Raw genomic sequence first — 18,450 nt, 5'->3', positions numbered from 1 at the left:
GAGAGTGACTAAATGTAATAATAGAACCTTAATTGATTTGGGGTTTGGGATTTGAAAGAAAAATTTTCTTTAAAGTCATATTAGAGAGATCTGGGAAAATTTGAACATGGACTGCATTTTAGATATTAGTTTGTTGTTAATTTTTATCTTTCTTCATTCCTTCATTTTTTCTTTGGGGTGTGCGTGGCAGCAGCGGGGCAGCCCAGGGCCTTGTGCAGGCTAAGTGTGTGCTCTACCACTGAGCTACATCCCCGGTCCTACTGTCAATTTTCTTAGATATAATGATAGTATTATAGTATAGTTTTTTAAAGAGAATCTTCACTCCAGTCTTGGAATATACTTGATAAAATATTTCAAGGAAAAGTACATTGATTGAAACTTGTTTTCAAATGGTTTGGCACTCAAAAAAAAAAAATAAAGTCTGTAGGGCACAGGAAGCGGTGATAAAGAGTGTGTACACACAAATGTTGGCAAACTGCTAGCAAGTGGTGAACTATATTGAAAGGTATATAGGTATTCACAGTCACTGTTCTTCCTGCTTTTCAGTAAACTCGAAATTTTTCAAAGTTGAGGGAAAATATAATAAATTCATGGAGGCAAAAATTAAGTTGAGAGGTTAGAAATTACTTAGGGAGAGAATGTAGCTACAGGAGAGAAGGTTACTTAGAAATAGCGAGGTGTCACAAGAAATCAAACACGACCTTGGAAATGGGGGAGCAAGGCAAATGTACTTCTGTAGAAGCGTGGCTCCCAAAGGGAATCCCGGAGCAAGCACACCTGGGCGGGCAGTGGGCCAACATTTATCCCTAACGAGGTACTTTCCCTCCCTCCTGATAGGAAGATCTCAGGGTTACAATCTACGCGACTGGTTATGCTTAGAATTAGGGGCGGGCAAAAGGGAAGCGTAATAATTAAATCCAAGGAAGGCTGAATACTAGATTTTGAAAAATGAACCAGCACTTTCTGTTTCTCTCTTAACTAAGGACAGAGTCCAGAGAAATCCAAGCAGATTGAGAAGAAGGAGACAAAATGGGGGCGGGGTATGAGGCCGTGGGATTCTCAGAAATAACCTGTTTCAAAAAGAACAAAATGTTCTCCTCAAATGTCACTAAAAAGTTCAATAAGATGCCAACAGAAAAATCAAACAAATGAACATTGGCTTTAGCAAGATGTAGGTCAGTTGTGACCTTGATTGCAGAGTGAGGACAAGAGCCCAATTGAAGTGGTTTAAGGAAAAGTTGGAGATGTTGGACAGTGAGAACAAAAATAGAAAATCCAAGTGATGAGGTTTACTGGGAAAAAGGAGGTGGAAGAAGACATGGGTTTGAAGCATATTTTTATCTTTGAAGATGAGTGATATTAAGACATGTTTATGCCAGTGGGATGATCCAGTAGAACATGAAAGAGGAGATTATAGGGGCAAAGTCTTTGAGTAGATAAGAGGGGATGGGTTGCAGAGAACCAACAGAAGGGTGGCACTGGTGGCAACAGAAGAGAAGGTCAATAGAATAGACCTCCTGGGTATGCATGTATTTCCCCTAGGGATCACTTAGAAGGACACCATTGGATGAAGTGAGATCCTGGAGATGGAGCAGAGAGAAATATGAAATGCTTTCTCGGAAAATTAAGAAAAAAAAAGAAAGAAAAAAAAAAAAAAAAAAAAGGCCAGGCATGGTGGTGCATGCCTGTAATCCCATCCACTCAGGAGGCTGAGGCAGGAGGATCACAAGTTAAAATCCAGCTTCAGCAAGTTAGCAAAATAAAAAGGGTCGGAAATGTGGCTCAGTGGTTTGGTCCCTAATATAAGAAAGAAAGGAAGGAAGGAAGGACAGAAGGAAGAAAAGAAAGAGACAAAAAAAATTTACTAGGAAAGTGGATAGCAGAGTCCGGCAGTGTTGCATGTTTATTTGAGACTGTGGCTATACATTGAGAATGAGTTCAATCAGTACAGTGAAGTGATTTTTCTCTTACAACATTTACTTGTTTGGGCATAGGTGCAAAGTAAGAGGATGATTTAGGTTCACCAGATAAAATAGACCTTTATTGTTTTTATTTGCTACTCAGACTCCTGACATATAGGAACCCCTTTCCTGTATTCCCTATACTTTCCCCACCCTAACAGTTTTGGTGAATGGCATAACCCTCCTCCCAACACAGAAGCTGAAATTGCCAGACACTCTCCCAGTCACCTTTGCAGCAAGGACTGAGCACATGACTGCAGTAGTTCAAGTCAGATGCACTGTATTGACTTTTTAATCAGGAGCTAAGAAATAAACTTCCTCACTGGCAGTAGTGGACATGGTGGTGACATCAGTGCCAGCAGCAGTGGCCCTGCAGCACCTACCTCTCTGGAATGGCAGTGAATGTGTCCTCACCAAAGCAGTTCTATGCCATAATTTTGGTTGTAGTTCTTACCACAGAATCTCAAACCTGATTCTTCAGCTTTCTCAACAATTCTTTGATTTTTCCATGCATTCATTATAAAATGGTATATTAATTATCATAAAACCCTTGAGCTCATTTCAAAGCAAGTAGGCAAATTAAGTTTACTACAACAATCATCTTTTGTAGCCTAAATGAGTAAAAGTAATGTCACAATAAATACATTTTACAAATTCTATTATTATCCCAAACTTGTGGTTAAAGGTTACATTCCTGTGAGGTTAAGCAACAAAAAGCCTCTTGTACTCAAATGGATGGACAACTCATGGAATCCCTTTCCTTCCTTCTCCTTGAATACCAGTAAACACGGTAAGAGGAACTACCAACACAAGGACAGGGAAGCAAGCATGTGTAGTTTAATCACAAGTTAGATCTTTGGTGACACCTGGCTAGTCTCCCAACATGCTAACTTTTTCTTCCTTCTTGCCAAGATAATAATAACCAGAACAATGCTAGCATTCTCAAATAATTTTGGCAAAAATATACTTGTTCTCCAGGCCGCTCATGAAATATTGTGACCAACAGCCTTCTCCCCTGCCAAGGCTGAATTGAAGTTTTTTTTTTTTAGGTAAAAAAAAAAAAAAAGAGGTATATTTAGAATTTGACAGCTGGACTCTGTTTAGATGATCCCAATTTTGTTGGCAAAATCCAAAGCATCATAATCAGGAGCCAGTTGAACGTACAGGCCTCTCCAACAGGCCTGATCAGTGTGTTAACCTTGGCCACATAAATGAAGAGCTTCTGTACAGCTTGTTTGATCTGATGTTTGTTGGCCTTGACATTCACAATGAACACAAGTGTGTTGTTGTCTTCAATCTTCTTCATGACTGACTCAGTGGTCAGGGGGACTTGATGGTGGAATAGTGATCAAGCTTATTTCTCCTGGGGGCGCTTTCCCGAGGATATCTGGACTGCCTCTGGAGCCAAAATGTCTTGGGTCTCCAGAAGGTAGGTGATGTGCGGATTTTCTTCTTTTTATGGTTATGGACACTTTCAACACTGCCTTCTTGGCCTTCAAAGCTTTTGCTTTTGCTTCAGCTTTGGGAGGGGCAGGAGCTTCCTTCTTAGCTTTCAGCGCCATCTTGGTGATGAATTGAAGTTTTGAATCTATATGTCTTTTCTTTTTTTTGGAGGGGAGGAGGGTACTGGGAATTGAACCCAGAGGCACTTTACCACTGAGCTACAATTCTTTTTATTCTAAGACAGGGTCTCACTAAGTTGTTAGGGCTTTGCTAAATTACTGAGGCTGGCCTCTAACTTGCAATCCTCCTGACTGCCTCAGCCTCCAGAGTCGCTGGGATTCCAGGCATGCACCACCACAGACCGAGTCTCATGGTCATTCCTTTTACTTATGCAGTTGGGCTCATAATTCACTTACCAGTGTAAATCTATTTTCTAGCACAGTTCTAATGCTGGATGATGGGAGAGGATAAAGCAGGTAAAATTTGACTGTATATACCTAATCTCTCTTTTTCTTGATCTTGGCCTGCTATTCTTCCCTCTGCCCTCAGTAACCCTACCTTTGTTTTTCAAACTTCCTACATTAGTGTTTTTCGTTTTGTTGTTTTTCTGGTACTGAGGATTGAACCCAAGACACTTTTACCACTGAGTTACAATGTCAGTCTTTTTTATTTTTTATTTTGAGACAGGATATTGCTGAATTGCAGAGACTGGCCTCCAACTTGAGATCCTCCTGCCTCAACCTCTTTAATGCTAGGAGTACAAGCCTGTGTCACCAGTCAGGTTTTGTTTTGTTTTTGAGATGCTCTCTAACTGACTTGCCCAGGTTGGTCTAGAATTCTTGTGCTCGACCAATCCTCCTGCCTCAGCTTCTCAGTAGTAGCTGAGACTTACAGGCATGTGCCACTTCACCTAGCTGTATTAGTTTTATCTTTGTTGTTAATTTCCATTTTGCAAGTGAGTTATGTGAGTCTCCAAGGTTGGAGTTTGAAGTCACACAGTTAATTAGTGACTGCCAAGTCTGTCCTCAGAAGGGTGGGAGCAAGTCCAAACCTTTTTCAGGATATTCCACAGCTGCTGCATTCTGTGACTTAGGTTTCGATTCTAACTTAAGATCCTAGTAATGAATTTTTTTCTACATTTATATAATGCAAATCACTTAGCCAATGAGGACAGACCTTCAATTGAATTCAATGTTATATTAATAGAAAAAAATTTTGATTGAATTTTTTTGGAAAAAACTCTGAAACTTGAACTGAGAAAGTAGTTCACTGATAGAGCACTTGCCAATATTCACAAGACCCTGAGTTATGATCCTCTCACCAAAAAAACCCAAACAAACAAAAATCCCTTGAAGCTTATTTTTTAAATTTGTTTGTTTGTTTGTTTTTTAATGGTACTCAGAATTGAACCCAAGGATACCATTGGGCTCTCTCCCCAATGCTTTTTATTTTTTATTTTATTTTTTAAACATTTTTTCAGTTGGTGATAACCTTTATTTTTCATTCATTTATTTATATGTGGTGTTGAGAATCAAACCCAGTGCCTCACACATGCTAGGCAAGTGCTCTACCACTAAGCCACAAACTCAGCCCCCTTTTTATTTTTTCCGACAGGGCCTTGCTAAATTGCTGAGGCTTGTCTTGAACTTGCCATCCTGCTGCCTCAGCCTCCTGAGTCACTGGGATTAGAGGAGTGATTTGCCCAGCCACCTGAAGTTTTTAAAAAGAACTCTTCATACAAAAGTGTTTCATTTTGATAGGAAATGCAAATATCATAAAAATGAATGACCAATAATATTCTAAAGTCACACTCTCCAAAATATTAAGTAAAGCCGGTGCAGTGGCACATGCCTGTAATTTCAGCAACTCAGGAGGCTGAGGCAGGAGAAACACAAAATCCAAGTCAGTCTCAGCAAATTAACAAGACCCTGTCTCAAAATAAAAAATAAAAAAGGCATGGAGGTGTAGCCAGTAGTAGATCACCCCTGGATTCAATCCTCCGGTACCGCAAGAAGAAAAAGAAAAAAAAAAAGATATACTTTATACTCTCAGTGATTTTTTTCTTTTCTTTTTTTTCTTTTTTGGCACTGGGGATTGGACCCAAGGACAATTTACCACTAAACTACAACTCAGCTCTTTTTATTTTTTATTTTGAGTCAGGGTCTCACAAAATTGCTCAGGGCCTCAATAATTTGCTGAGGCTGCCCTTGAATTTGTGATCCTCCTGCCTCAGCTCCCAAGTTGCTGGGATTACAGGTGTGTACCACAGTGCAATAAGTCTAGTCTTTGCATGAGAAACATGAGACAAATTCCAATATTGGAACATTCTATAAAATGTCTGGTCAGTACTCCTCAAAACTATTGAAGTCAAGGCCAGCAACAGATTGGGAGGCTGAGGCAGGAGGATTGAAAGTTCAAAGTCAGCCTCAGCAATTTAGCAAGACCTTAAACAATTTAGCAAGACCGTTCAAAATAAAAAAAAAAAATTAAATTAAAAAATAAAGGGGGCTAGGGATGTGACTCAGTGGTTAAGCGCCCCGGGTTAAAAAAAAAAAAAGAAAACCAGGATGAAGTAATGGATAGGGTGGGAATGAGTGGCAATCTGGGGGCAGGAGGATACTATTTAGGTAGGGAGGTTGGAGACAATTTCTCTGATGAGGTGATATTTGAACTAAAGGTGGAATGATGAGGAGTTGGCTGTGCCAAAAGCTAGGGAGCAGTGTTCCAGGTGGAGGACACAGCCAGTGTGAAGTCCACGGAAAATAGAAAAACCTTAGCACTGTACAGGACCAGAAGGAAGACCAGCATGGTTAGAGTTTTGTAAAGGAGCAGAGGGACATGAGATTAGAAAGGACGGGGTCACTTTCTAGGATGATATTTCATTCTACTTTCCATATTTCACTGCATCATAATTAACACTGCAAAATTGTTGCAACTTGGTTTTTCAGTCCAAAAACTGGTTTATAACCTTTCATCCTGTAATCATTACATGGCGTAATTCTCTTCCTCAGACCACTTGAAAAGGTAAACAAAGTAGCAGTGTATTCACTGGTGGCATGTGGATGCGCATTGTCTTTGAGCACTGTGAGCCTTGAGCCTAGAATTCTCAGTGCACGCATGTAGTCAGTAGATTTCCAAAAGCTGACTTGCTGTGGTTGTTAGCAGCGCTGCCGTAGTTTCTGAGGTCATATTGTGAACAAAGTGAAGCAACTTCTCCATGAAAATAAGATGCAACAGGTAAGTCATTCCCTGTGGTCAACATCCTTCTTGGAGTCACTGGCCGTACGTATAAACAAACCTTTGAAGATCACTTCCGTTGTTTCTACAAGAGTAGATGATGAACGGTGAAGCCTATTAGAAATATTAAGGGCCTGTCCTTGGAACTGTTATGTATGTGAGTAATTAAGAGCTGGGATCTTTTACCATACTAAGGTCAAAAAGCTTAAAAAAGACAGGAATTTCAGGTGCCGGCCTGTAACCCCAGCTACTTTGGAGGCTGAGGCAGGAGGATCTCAAGTTCAAGGCCACCTTGGGCAACTTGAGACCCTTTCTCAAAATAAAAAATAAAAAGGGCTGGGGATGTAGCTCAGTGGTAAAGGGCCTCCTGAGTTCAATCCCCAGTACCAAAAAAAAAAAAAAAAAAAAAAGCAAAACAACAACAACAACAAACGACCCAGAATTTTGAATGTGCTAGAGGAATCTGAAGGTGAAGCAAGGGCAGAGGGAAGAAGTTAGCACAACAAAACCAACAACAGAACCACAGAGTCATCATACACAGAAAATTAAATCATAATACACAGAAAATTAAAATTAAATTTTACTTTGCAGCACTGTAGCAAATTTTCTTAAGTGTCATATTTTGGCTATAAAGCACAAATCAATAACAACTAATGTGCTCCTTTTTTTTCCCAGACCAGAAAAAATGTTCACTAAACTATCACAAAGACATGATGTGTGCTGATTTGGACTATTCGTTTTAATGCATATTCACGAGTATATTCCATGCATTGTAATACTTGCACCAAAGACAGTTTAGTAATAACTGATTTTTAAGTAATGCTGGGACAATTTTTTTTTGATCTAAGGGGACCTTCAGACATGATCTGGGAGAGGGTGATAGGTCAGGGAAGGTTTGCTGGAAGCAATCCCATTCAGGCTCAAGTCCTGAAGGGTTAGTAGGAATAAGCTGAGAGAGGTGTGCCAGGGTGGGACAGATGAACTGGACTTGTCTTCAAGGAACCCTAAGTAGTCTGGATATTGGGCACTTAGGATGAGATGGGTGTGGAGGATGGGATATGGAGAGGCAAGGCTGGGCAGGTTGGCAGCTTATGGATCTCAAGTTCTTCATTCATTGGCATATTCACCAACTTACTGCACAAACATATTGAGAACCTACTCTGGGTCATTGTGCTAGGGCATTGAGAATATGCTATAGGGCTGCAGATATAGCTCAGTAGTAGAGCCCTTGCCTAGCATGCTTGAGGCTCTGGGTTCAATCATCAGTACTGAAAAAAAATTTTTAAATGAAAGAGACAGAGACAGAGAGACAGAGACAGAAAGAATAATCTTAGATTCATTAAGAAATTTGCAGTCACTGAAATATGAGAATCCTATCTAGACTTAGGTAAATCTAAACTGAATAAGAACACTTCTTTTTTCCTTTTTGAGGTCCCAATAACACTTTTGAACACACACTTCTAATTTTTTTGTTTGTAATTGCTTATGTTATTATGATTATTTTTCTTAAAACAGACTACACATATAGGCAAGGAAGATAATTAATGATAGAGGATATAAATGTGTATTTCGAAACTCCTTTTTGATAATTTCTCTCATTCTCTCACCTGCTTGCTAGATTTTGGTCAGATCTGATTAGCTCATCTTGTTTTTAGTCTCATAACACTGCTGACAAAGAACTAACAAACCAGGCCCAGTGGTACACAGCTGTAATCTCAGTGATAAAGGAGACTGAGGCAGGAGGATTGCAAGTTCAAGGTCAGCCTCAGCACCTTAGTGAGACCCTGTCATAAAATTAAAAATAAAAAGGGTGGGGGATATAGCTCAGTGGTAGAGGACCCTTGGGTTCAATCCCCAGTAACAAAAACAAAGCAAAAACAGAAAACCAATTTCTATCAGAAGTAAAAGCATGAGGTCTGTCATTTCCTTGTTTGGGGTTTGTGCTGGAATGGCTTTATTAATTTACAGTCAATGGGCAAATTTTTGTGAGCCTCATGTCCATTTTTTAAGAGTTAGGTTAGTGATAACTGGATAATATAATTAGAAAATCTGTTTACCTGGGCCCGTTGAAGCTGCAATGCATCACAATATGATGAAATCAAAGATCACGGTTACCACTGAGAACCCCCCATCAGCCTGTGGCTTCTCCCTCATCTCTCAGGACACCTTGTGCACCCTGCCCTACCTGAAATGATCTGATTTACACAGCAGGATGCCAGTGTTAACTGAACAATATACATAAACTACATTTGATATATTTCACTTTTTGGGGATTCAATACAAATACACTGCAGGTGGTCATTTTGTGGGATCTGTGCAAACAAACCCATGGAAATTGCCCTGTCTTATTTCAGGGGCAGAGAAAGCTCTGACATAGCCTTCAGGAAGCATCCAGTATGGGATCCTCGATTTTCCTGCCTAAAATTCAAATTCTTTACTGTGGCCTGCCCTAATTTACCACCCAAACTCAAATACTTTCAAAAATGGAAAAGCAGAACAAGTCAGACAACAGGTATAAACTGGACTCTCCCAGGCAACCGTACTGCATAATGATAGCACATTTTATGCCAATTTTTTTTCTTTGCAAAAAAGTGGGATGGGATTATTAGATGAAGCTTTTCTATTTATTTAATTAAAGTGAGTTTGGCTCAGTTGCTTCTTTGTGGGAGAGTGGGTATTGGGGATTGAACCCAGGGGTGCTTTACCACTGATCTACAACCTGAACCCTTTATTTTTTATTTTGAAACTGAGTCTACATTGCTCAGGGCCTTGCTAAATTGCTGAGACTGTGATCCTCCTGCCTCAGCCTTCAGTCACTGGCGTTATAGGCCAGCAACCATGCCTGGCTATGTGAAGCACTTTAGTTAGATGAAATCTTAGGGTGGTTTTAATTTGCATTTCTCTAATTACTAGGGATGATGAGCACTGTTTTATATATTTATTGATCACCTGTATATCTTCTTCTGTGAAGTGTCTGCCCATTTCCTTAGCCCATTTATTGATTGTGTTCTTTGTATTTTGGGTGTAAAGTTTTTTAAGTTCTTTATAAACTTTGGAAACTGTAAACTTATAAACTTCTATCTGAAGTGTGTGTGGAAAAGATTTTCTCCCACTCTGTAGGCTCTCTTTTCACATTATTAATTGTTTCCTGTGCTGAGAAAAAACTTTTTAGTTTGAATCGATCCCATTTATTGATTCTTGCTTTTATTTCTTGTGCCATGGGGGTCTTGTTAAGGAATTCTGGTCCTAAGCCAACGTGATGGAGATTTGGGCCTACTTTTTCTTCTATTTGGTGAAGGGTCTCAGGTCTAATTCCTAGATCCTTGATCCATTTTGAGTTGAGTTTTGTACAGGGTGAGAGATAGGGGTTTAAATTCATTTTACTACATATGGATTTCCAGTTTTTCCAGCACCATTTGTTGAAGAGGCTATCTTTTCTCCCTTGTAAGTTTTGGGCACCCTTGTCTAGTATGAGGTTACTGTACTTATGTGGGTATGGCTCCATGTCTTCTATCCTATACCATTGACCTACCTGTCTATTTTGGTGCCAATACCATGCTGTTTTTGTTACTATTGCTCTATAGTAGAGTTTAAGTTCTGGTATAGTGATACCTCCTGCATCACTCTTCCTGCCCAGGATTGCTTTGGCTATTCTGGGTCTTTTGTTCTTCCAGATGAATTTCCTGATTGCTTTTTCTGTTTCTATGAGAAATGTCATATGGCTTTTAATTGGAACTGGGTTAAATCTGTATAGCACCTTTGGAAGTATGGCCATTTTGATAATATTAATTCTGCCTATCCAAGAACATGGGAGATCTTTCCATCTTCTAAGGTCTTCCTCAATTTCTTTCTTCAATGTTTTGTAGTTTTCATTGTAGAGATCTTTCACCTCTTTCATTAGATTTATTCCCAAGTATTTTATTTTTTTTGAGGCTATTGCAAATAGAGTTGTTTTCCTAATTTCCCTTTCAGATGTTTCATCACATATGTATAAAAATGCTTTAGATTTATGTGTGTTAATTTTATATCCTACTATTTTGCTGAATTCATTTATGAGGTCTAGAAGTTTTCTGGAGGAGTTTTTTGGATCCTCTAAATAGAGAATCATGTCATCAGCAAATAGTGACTGCTTGAGTTCCTCTTTTCCTATTTGTATCCCTTTAATTTCTTTAGTCTGTCTAACTGCTCTGCCTAGTATTTCAAGTACGATGTTGACTAGAACTGGTGAAAGAGGGCATCCCTGTCTTGTTCCCATTTTTAAAGGGAATGCTTTCAGTTTTTCTCCGTTAAGAATGATGTTGGCCATGGGTTTAGCATAAATAGCCTTTACAATGTTGAGGTATGTTCCTACTATCCCTATTTTTTCTAGTGTTTTGAGCTTGAAGGGGTGTTGTATTTTGTTGAACACTTTCTGTGTCAATTGAAATAATCATATGATTCTTATCCTTAAGTCTATTGACATGATGGATTACATTTATTGATTAACAGATGTTGAACCAACCTTGCATTCCCAGGATGAACCCCACTTGATCGTGGTACACTATCTTCTTAATATGTTTTTGGATATGGTTTGCCAGTATTGTTAAGGATCTTTGCATCCAAATTCATCAAGGATATTGGTCTAAAATTTTCTTTACTCGATGTGTCTTTGCCTGGTTTGGGTATGAGGGTGATGTTAGCTTCATAGATTGAATTTGGTAGAGTTCCCTCCTTTTCTATTTCCTGGAATACTTTGAGAAGTATTGGAATGAGTTCTTCTTTGAAGGTCTTGGAGCACTTGGCTGAGAATCCATCTGGTCCTGGGCTTTTCTTGGTTGGTAGGTTTTTGATGGCTTCTTCTATTTCATTGCTTGATATTGATCTGTTTAAATTATGTATGTCCTCCTGGTTCAGTTTGGGAGGATCATATGTCTCTAGAAATTTGTCGATGTCTTTGGTATTTTCTATTTTGTTGGAATATAGATTTTCAAAGTATGTTATGTATTTCAGTGGTGTCTGCAGTGATAGTTCCTTTTTCATAAAAAATTTTAGTGATTTAGTTTTCTCTCCCCTTCTCTCTGTTAGTGTGGCTAAGGGTTTGTCTATTTTGTTTACTTTTTCAAAGAACCAACTTTTTATTTTGTCAATATTTTGAATTGTTTCTTTTGTTTCAATTTCATTGATTTCAGCTCTGATTTTAATTATTTCCTGTCTTCTACTACTTTTGGTGTTGCTCTGTTCTTCTTTTTCTAGGACTTTGTAATATTAGGTCATTTAGTTGTTGACTTTTTATTCTTTTCTTGAATGTGTTCCATGCAATGAATTTTCCTCTTAGTACTGCTTTCATAGTATCCCAGAGATTTTGATATGTTGTATCATCATTCTCATTTACCTCTAAGAATTTTTTTTATCTCCTCCCTGATGTTTTCTGTTATCCATACTTCATTCAATAGCACATTATTTAGTCTCCAGGTGTTGGAGTAATTTCTGTTTTTTATTTTGTCATTAATTTCTAATTTCATTCCATTATGATCTGATAGAACACAAAGCAGTATCTCTATTTTTTTTGCATTTACTAAGGGCTGCTTTGTGGTATAGCATATGGTCTATTTTTGAGAAGGTTCCATGTGCTGCTGAGAAGAAAGTGAATTCACTCGTTAATGGATGGAATATTCTATATAGGTCTGTTAAGTTTAAGTTATTGATTGTGTTATTGAGATCTATGGTTTCTTTGTTTAGTTTTTGTTTGGAAGATCTATCCAGTGGTGACAGTGATGTGTTAAAGTCACCCAGAATTATTGTGTTGTGGTCTATTTGATTCCTGGAATTGAGGAGGATTTGTTTGAAGTACATGGATGCACCACTGTTTGGAGCATAAATATTTACGATCGTTATATCTTCCTGATTTATGGTTCCCTTAAGCAGTTTGAAATGTCTTTCTTTATCCCTTCTGACTAACTATGGCCTGAAGTCAACTTTATCTGAAATAAGGATGGAAACCCCTGCTATTTTACTGAGTCCATGTGCATGGTAGGTTTTTTCCCATCTTTTCACCTTTAGTCTATGGATGTCTTTTTCTATGAGATGAGTCTCTTGAAGGCAGCATATTGTTGGGTTTTTCTTTATAATCCATTCTGCCAGTCTATGTCTTTTGATTGATGAGTTTAGGCCATTAACATTCAGGGTTATCATTGAGATATGATTTGTATTCCCAGTCATTTGGGCTTATTGTTGGTTTTTAATTTGACTTGGTTTCTCCTTTGAATGGATTTTCCTTTAAGGTAGTTCCTTCCTTTGCTGACCTATATTGTTGTTTTTCATTTCCTCCTCATGGAATATTTTGTTGAGAATATTCTGTAGCACAGGCTTTCTATTTGTAAATTCTTTTAACTTTTGTTTATCATGGAAGGATTTTATTTTGTCTTCAAATCTGAAGGTTAGTTTTGCTGGGTGTAGGATTCTTGGTTGGCAACCATGTTCTTTCAGAGTTTGAAATATGTTGTTCCAGGCCCTTCTAGCTTTTAGAGTCTGGGCTGAGAAATCTGCTGATATCTGTATTGATTTCCCCCTGTATATAATCTGATGCTTTTCTCTTGCAGCCTTCAAAATTCTGTCTTTATTTTGTATGTTAGGCATTTTCATTATAATGTGTCTTGGTGTGGATCTGTTGTGATTTTGTGCATTTGGTGTTCTATAAACCTCTTGTATTTGATTTTTCATTTCATTCTTCAGGCTTGGGAAATTTTCTGCTATTATTTCATTGAATGCGTTGTTCATTCCTTTGGTTGGTATCTCTGTGCCTTCCTCAATTCTGATAATTCTTAAATTTGGTCTTTTCATGATGTCCCATAGTTCTTCGAGATTCTGTTCTTGATTTCTTACCATCTTCTCTGTTTGGGCAACTTTATTTTCAAGATTAAATATTTTGTCTTCATTTGTCTGAGGTTCTGTCTTCCAAGTGGTCTAGTCTGTTGGTGATGCTTTCCATTGAATTTTTTATTTAGTTTATTGTTTCCTTCATTTCAAGGATTTCCATTTGGCGCTTTTTTTCTTTCTTTCTTTTTTTTTTTTTTTTTTTTGAGAATCTCTATCTCTTTGTTGAAATGATCTTTTGCTTCCTGCAGTTGCTCTTTCAACTGCTTATTGGTATGACCGTTCATTGCCTGCATTTGCTCTCTTATCTCGTCCTTTGCTTCGTGAATCATCTTAATCATGTATAATCTGAAGTCCTCCTCTGACATTTCTTCTACCATACTCATTGGATTCCATTAATATAGAATCTAGATTTATTTGGATCATTTTCTTCCCTTGTTTTTTCATGTTGTTCATGTATCTTCCCCTCTAGTAGTGCAGATCTGGGGTACTGCAGTTTCCCCCCTATAGGCTTATAGTGACCCTATAGGTTTCCAAAACCTCCTCTTTAAGGGGGAGATCAATATTAGCAGTGCCCAGTTCAGACAGTATGCAACCTGAAACCAAATAGTCCCTATGATGATGATAACAATATTGTCATAATAAGCAGAATGAGTTCAATTATTATCTTCAGTATAACAAATAGATTTGCAATAAGGTCTGCAGTTTCTAATGGAGGACAGAGAGGATGCAGAGGAATGTAGGATGTAGCTGTTAATAGGATAAGAAAAGAATATATAGAAGTTCTAGATCATAGAAAGAGTGACAGTGTAATCAAAAGAAGTCAGTTGTTAGTATGGGAAAAGGGAGAAAGAGACTCTGAGGGAACAGGTAAACAAAAGGAAAAAAGAGCAAGAAAAGTAAAGAAATGAAAACTTAAAATTTTTCAATAAGGAGAAAAAAGAAAATCTACATTATAATAGTCATATAGTATTCAAACCTCCCAGTCTTCAGTAGCCTGATGTATGAAAGGTTCCTGACAATGAGCTTCCAGTCTCCAGCAGGTGTCTCAGGATGGAATTTGCCCCACCTAAAGATGGGAGCTACTGCTTCCAGGAAAATGCAAGATGGCTGCTCTGGCTTCCAATTGTGTTGGCAAATGGGGAGCTGCAGTTTGGGATGTGGGCATGGTTGGCTGGAGGTCCTGGAGGCAGAGTGTGGTTGGTTGGGCAGGGGTCCTGGAGGCGGGGTGCAATCATTCGGTCTGGGGGTCCTGGTGGTAGGGCGTAGTCAGGTGATGTGAGGGCCCCGGAGGCAAGGAGTGATCGGTCGGGCTGAGATGGGGCTCAATCAGTCCAGCCAGGGGTCCTACAAGTCCTGGCTGTTGTCTCAAAATGATGGCAACCACATGTAACCAAACCTCCAGGTACTGTGACAGTGAACTTCCAGGCAACAGCAGGCAGCTGGTGCTCCACTGGTCTGTGGTCAGTCTGCTGACTGCTATTGGATGATCGGGAGGTGAACCTCCTTCTTCTGAGTTTTGAATTTTAACTCCTCCAAGGAATCTGTCTGCTTATTTTTACTCTGTAGTGCCTCCAGGTATTTGTTGGGAGGTCTACATTATAGTTGATAATCTTTTAGACTACTGCTTCCTTGGAGTCCTCAATGGCTAGGTGCACAGATTTTTTTTGTAGAGGGGTTGAGGTCAGCAGTTGAAGAATTCCAACTTCAGGCAGGGGACAAGCACAGTGCAGGTATTATCTGGATATTGCTTGACACTGCCTCTTTACAGACTGTTCTCCATGGATTTCCCTTCTTTGCTGAGTTTCAAAGCTTCCAAGATCTTGGCAGCTGGGTATGAAAGAGGAAGGCGCACAAGACTGGAGCACCACCCGAGTGTGTGCCCACTGGGGTAACCTCCTGAGGCACTTGGGGTCTGAGGGCACAAATTCCCTCACAGGGACAGAGCAGGGCTGGGAGTTGCATGATTCTTGATTCTACCTCTTTTTGGGTTTGACTCACAGCTTTTTCTGGACCAAGCTCTGTCTCCATCTCTGTGTATATGTGTGATCAGACTAAGAACTTGTGACTGGCTGCCCCAGGTGTAAAGATCTGGGTCTACCAGCTTTGTGAGGGTACATGTTCTGATCTCATGCCTTTTGTACACAGGAAGCCAGTCAGTCAGTTATATTTAGATTTCTGTCACCTGATGGTGTCACCCATTAATCAGGGCACAGTGGCAGCTGCAGTTTCAGGAGTAAACTGAGGTGGAACGAGGAAGTGGGCAAGAAAGCCAGGCATTGACTCCAGGCTCATTTAAGCAAGTCACAGGACAGGATGAAAATGTCCACCTTACATTACATCTAGAGAGTTGGAGGACAGCCAGAAGGAGGAAATTGACTTTAGAAAAAAATTACTTCTTTCGCTTGCGCAGGGTAAAGTGGGAGCCCCTGACATCAGCAGGAAGAAAACTGGGTCCCTTGGGGCCCTTTGCCTCCTTGAGGCCAGGTGGAGATGCAGGAGCAGGTTCCTTCCTGCTGGGTAAGCCAGACCTGAGCAAGTGGTTCTTAGACAGGCAGTAACACCCAGCTGTGGTCAGCAGAAAGAACTGCAGTCACCGGACACCATTCACAAGGGAGAAATCAAAAAGAAGCAGACATTGCAGGATTTGTTTTTATAAGCTCCCAAGGGCCTTCTTTGCCCCAGATTTGGTTTATCAAGTGACTGCCCTGTGATTAGGGCGCCAGCCCTAGATTATCATGGATTCAGTTGTTTCTCCTTCCTTTTAGCTCTAGAATCCATCCTCACCACCCCAACTCTTTACTTTTCCCCAGTGATCTATTCCAGATCTCCTATCCACAGCATTGACTTTCTGCAGAAAATCTGAAATGCTTGGATTCTTGCCCCTCACCTTGAAATCATCTACACCCCTCATTCTGGCTTCAAAGTCCCACCTCACCACAGACTTACCTTTCTGGTTTTTTTGTGGTACTGGAAATTGAGCCTTGGAACACTACCACTGAACCACATCCCCAGTCTTTTTTACTTATTATTTTGAGACAGGGTCTCACTAAGTTGCCCAGACTAACCTCAAGCTTGGGATCCTCCTGCTTCAGCCTTCTGAGCTGCTGAGATTATAGGTATGAACCACTGTACTAGGCTCACCTTTTTCTTTTGACATGAAATAAACTGCATATATTTAAAGCCTACAATTTGAAGTCAGGCATGCTGGCACAGCCCTCCAATTTCAGCTAACCATGAGACTGAGGCCAGAGGATCCCAAGTTCAACACCCACTTGGGCAATTTAGCAAGACCCTGTCTCACAATAAAATTTTTAAAAAGAGCTGGGAGATATCTTAGTAGTAAAGAGCCCCGAGGTTCAATTCCAGCATTGCAAATAATAAAATAATAATAATAATAAAATAAAAATTAAATTTAAAAAGGCCTGGGGCTATAGCTCAGAGGTTCATTTCCCAGTACAAAATAAATAAATTTAGTCTACAGTTTGAAAACTTTGGACATATGTATATACACATAGAATCATCATGACAATCACAATAATTAACACATCTTTCAGCCCCAAAGTTTCCTCTTGCCCTTCTCACATCTCCCCAGCCCCCACAACCCACCTCCTGTATAGTAACCTATGATCTGCTTTCTGTTACTATAGACTAGTTTGCAATCTGGGGAGTTTTACACCTCAAGAGATTCATACAATATGTATTTCTTTTTGTCTGGCTTCTTTCACTCAGCATAATTACTCTAAGACTCATCTATGCTGCTGTGTGTATCAATAGCTCATTTCTTAGCCTGGCACAGTGGTAAACACCAGCTATTGGGGAGACTGGCAAGTTCTAGGCCAGCCTGGGCAACTTAGTGAGAACCTGTTTTAAAATAAAAAATAAAAGGAACTGAGGATGTAGCTGTAGAGTGTCCCTGGGTTCAATCCCCAGTATTGCGAATGAATGAATGAAAAAAAGGGGTTAGGGATATAGCTCAGTGATAAGAGTGCCACTAGATTCAATCCTCACAACTCCCCACCACACACACATTTCTTTTTATTGCTGAATAGTATTCCATTGTATGTATATATTACCATTTGTTTATGTATTTACCTGTTTTTGAACATTTAGGTTGTTTTCAGTTTTTTACTTCAAATAAAGCTGCTATGAACATTCGTGCACATGTCTTTGCATAGATATTTGTTTTCACTTCTCTTGAGTAAATATGTAGGAGCACAATGGCTGGTCATACAATAAGTGCATGTTTAACTTTTTAAGAAACTACTAGATGTTTTTTCAATTGTTTTTACACTCCCATCAGCGGTGTATGAGAGTTCCAGTGCCTCCATATCTTTGTCAACACTTGAATAGTCAGTATTTCATTTTAGCCATCTAATGGATATATGCATTTCCTTGATAATTAATGATCTTGAGCAGTTTTTTATGTGACTATCATTTATCTATCTTTTTGGATGAAGTATCTTTCTTTTTGTACCAGGGATTGAACCCAGGGGTGCTTACTCACTAAGCCACATCCCCAGTCTTTTTAAATATTTTACTTATAGAGAACATGTCACCTAATTGCTTAGGTCCTTACTAAGTTGCTGAGGCTGGCTTTGAACTTGCAGCCCTCCTGCCTCGGCCTCCCAAGCCGATGGGATTACAGGTATGCACCACTGAGCCTGGCTTGGTGAAGTGTCTTTTCAAATATTGCCTCCATTTTTAAAGGGGATTGCTTGTTTTCTTATCATTACATTTTAAGACTCCTTTATATATTTTGCATAAGACTTTATCAGATTTGTGATTTGCAAGTATTATCTCCCAGGCCATGGCTTGTCTTTTCATTCTCTTAACAGCATTTAGGTTTAGCATTTGCGATCCATTTTGAGTTTTGTGTTTTGTTTTGTTTTGTTTGTTTTCAATTTGCTTGTTTGGGTCCAGGCACAGTGGCATACACCTGTAATCCCAGCTACTC

The 18,450-nt window shown here is 39.3% G+C and overlaps 1 pseudogene; it reads right to left on the bottom strand.

The window, feature by feature from the left end:
* Positions 1-3,061: 3,061 nt before the first annotated feature.
* Positions 3,062-3,523, bottom strand: LOC124978822 (60S ribosomal protein L23a-like; annotated as a pseudogene).
* Positions 3,524-18,450: the final 14,927 nt, after the last annotated feature.

Source organism: Sciurus carolinensis, chromosome 3, assembly GCF_902686445.1.
Source record: "Sciurus carolinensis chromosome 3, mSciCar1.2, whole genome shotgun sequence".
Taxonomy (NCBI): domain Eukaryota; kingdom Metazoa; phylum Chordata; class Mammalia; order Rodentia; family Sciuridae; genus Sciurus; species Sciurus carolinensis.
The sequence above is the reverse complement of the archived record's forward strand: the minus strand, read 5'-3'. Positions and strand labels throughout refer to the sequence as shown.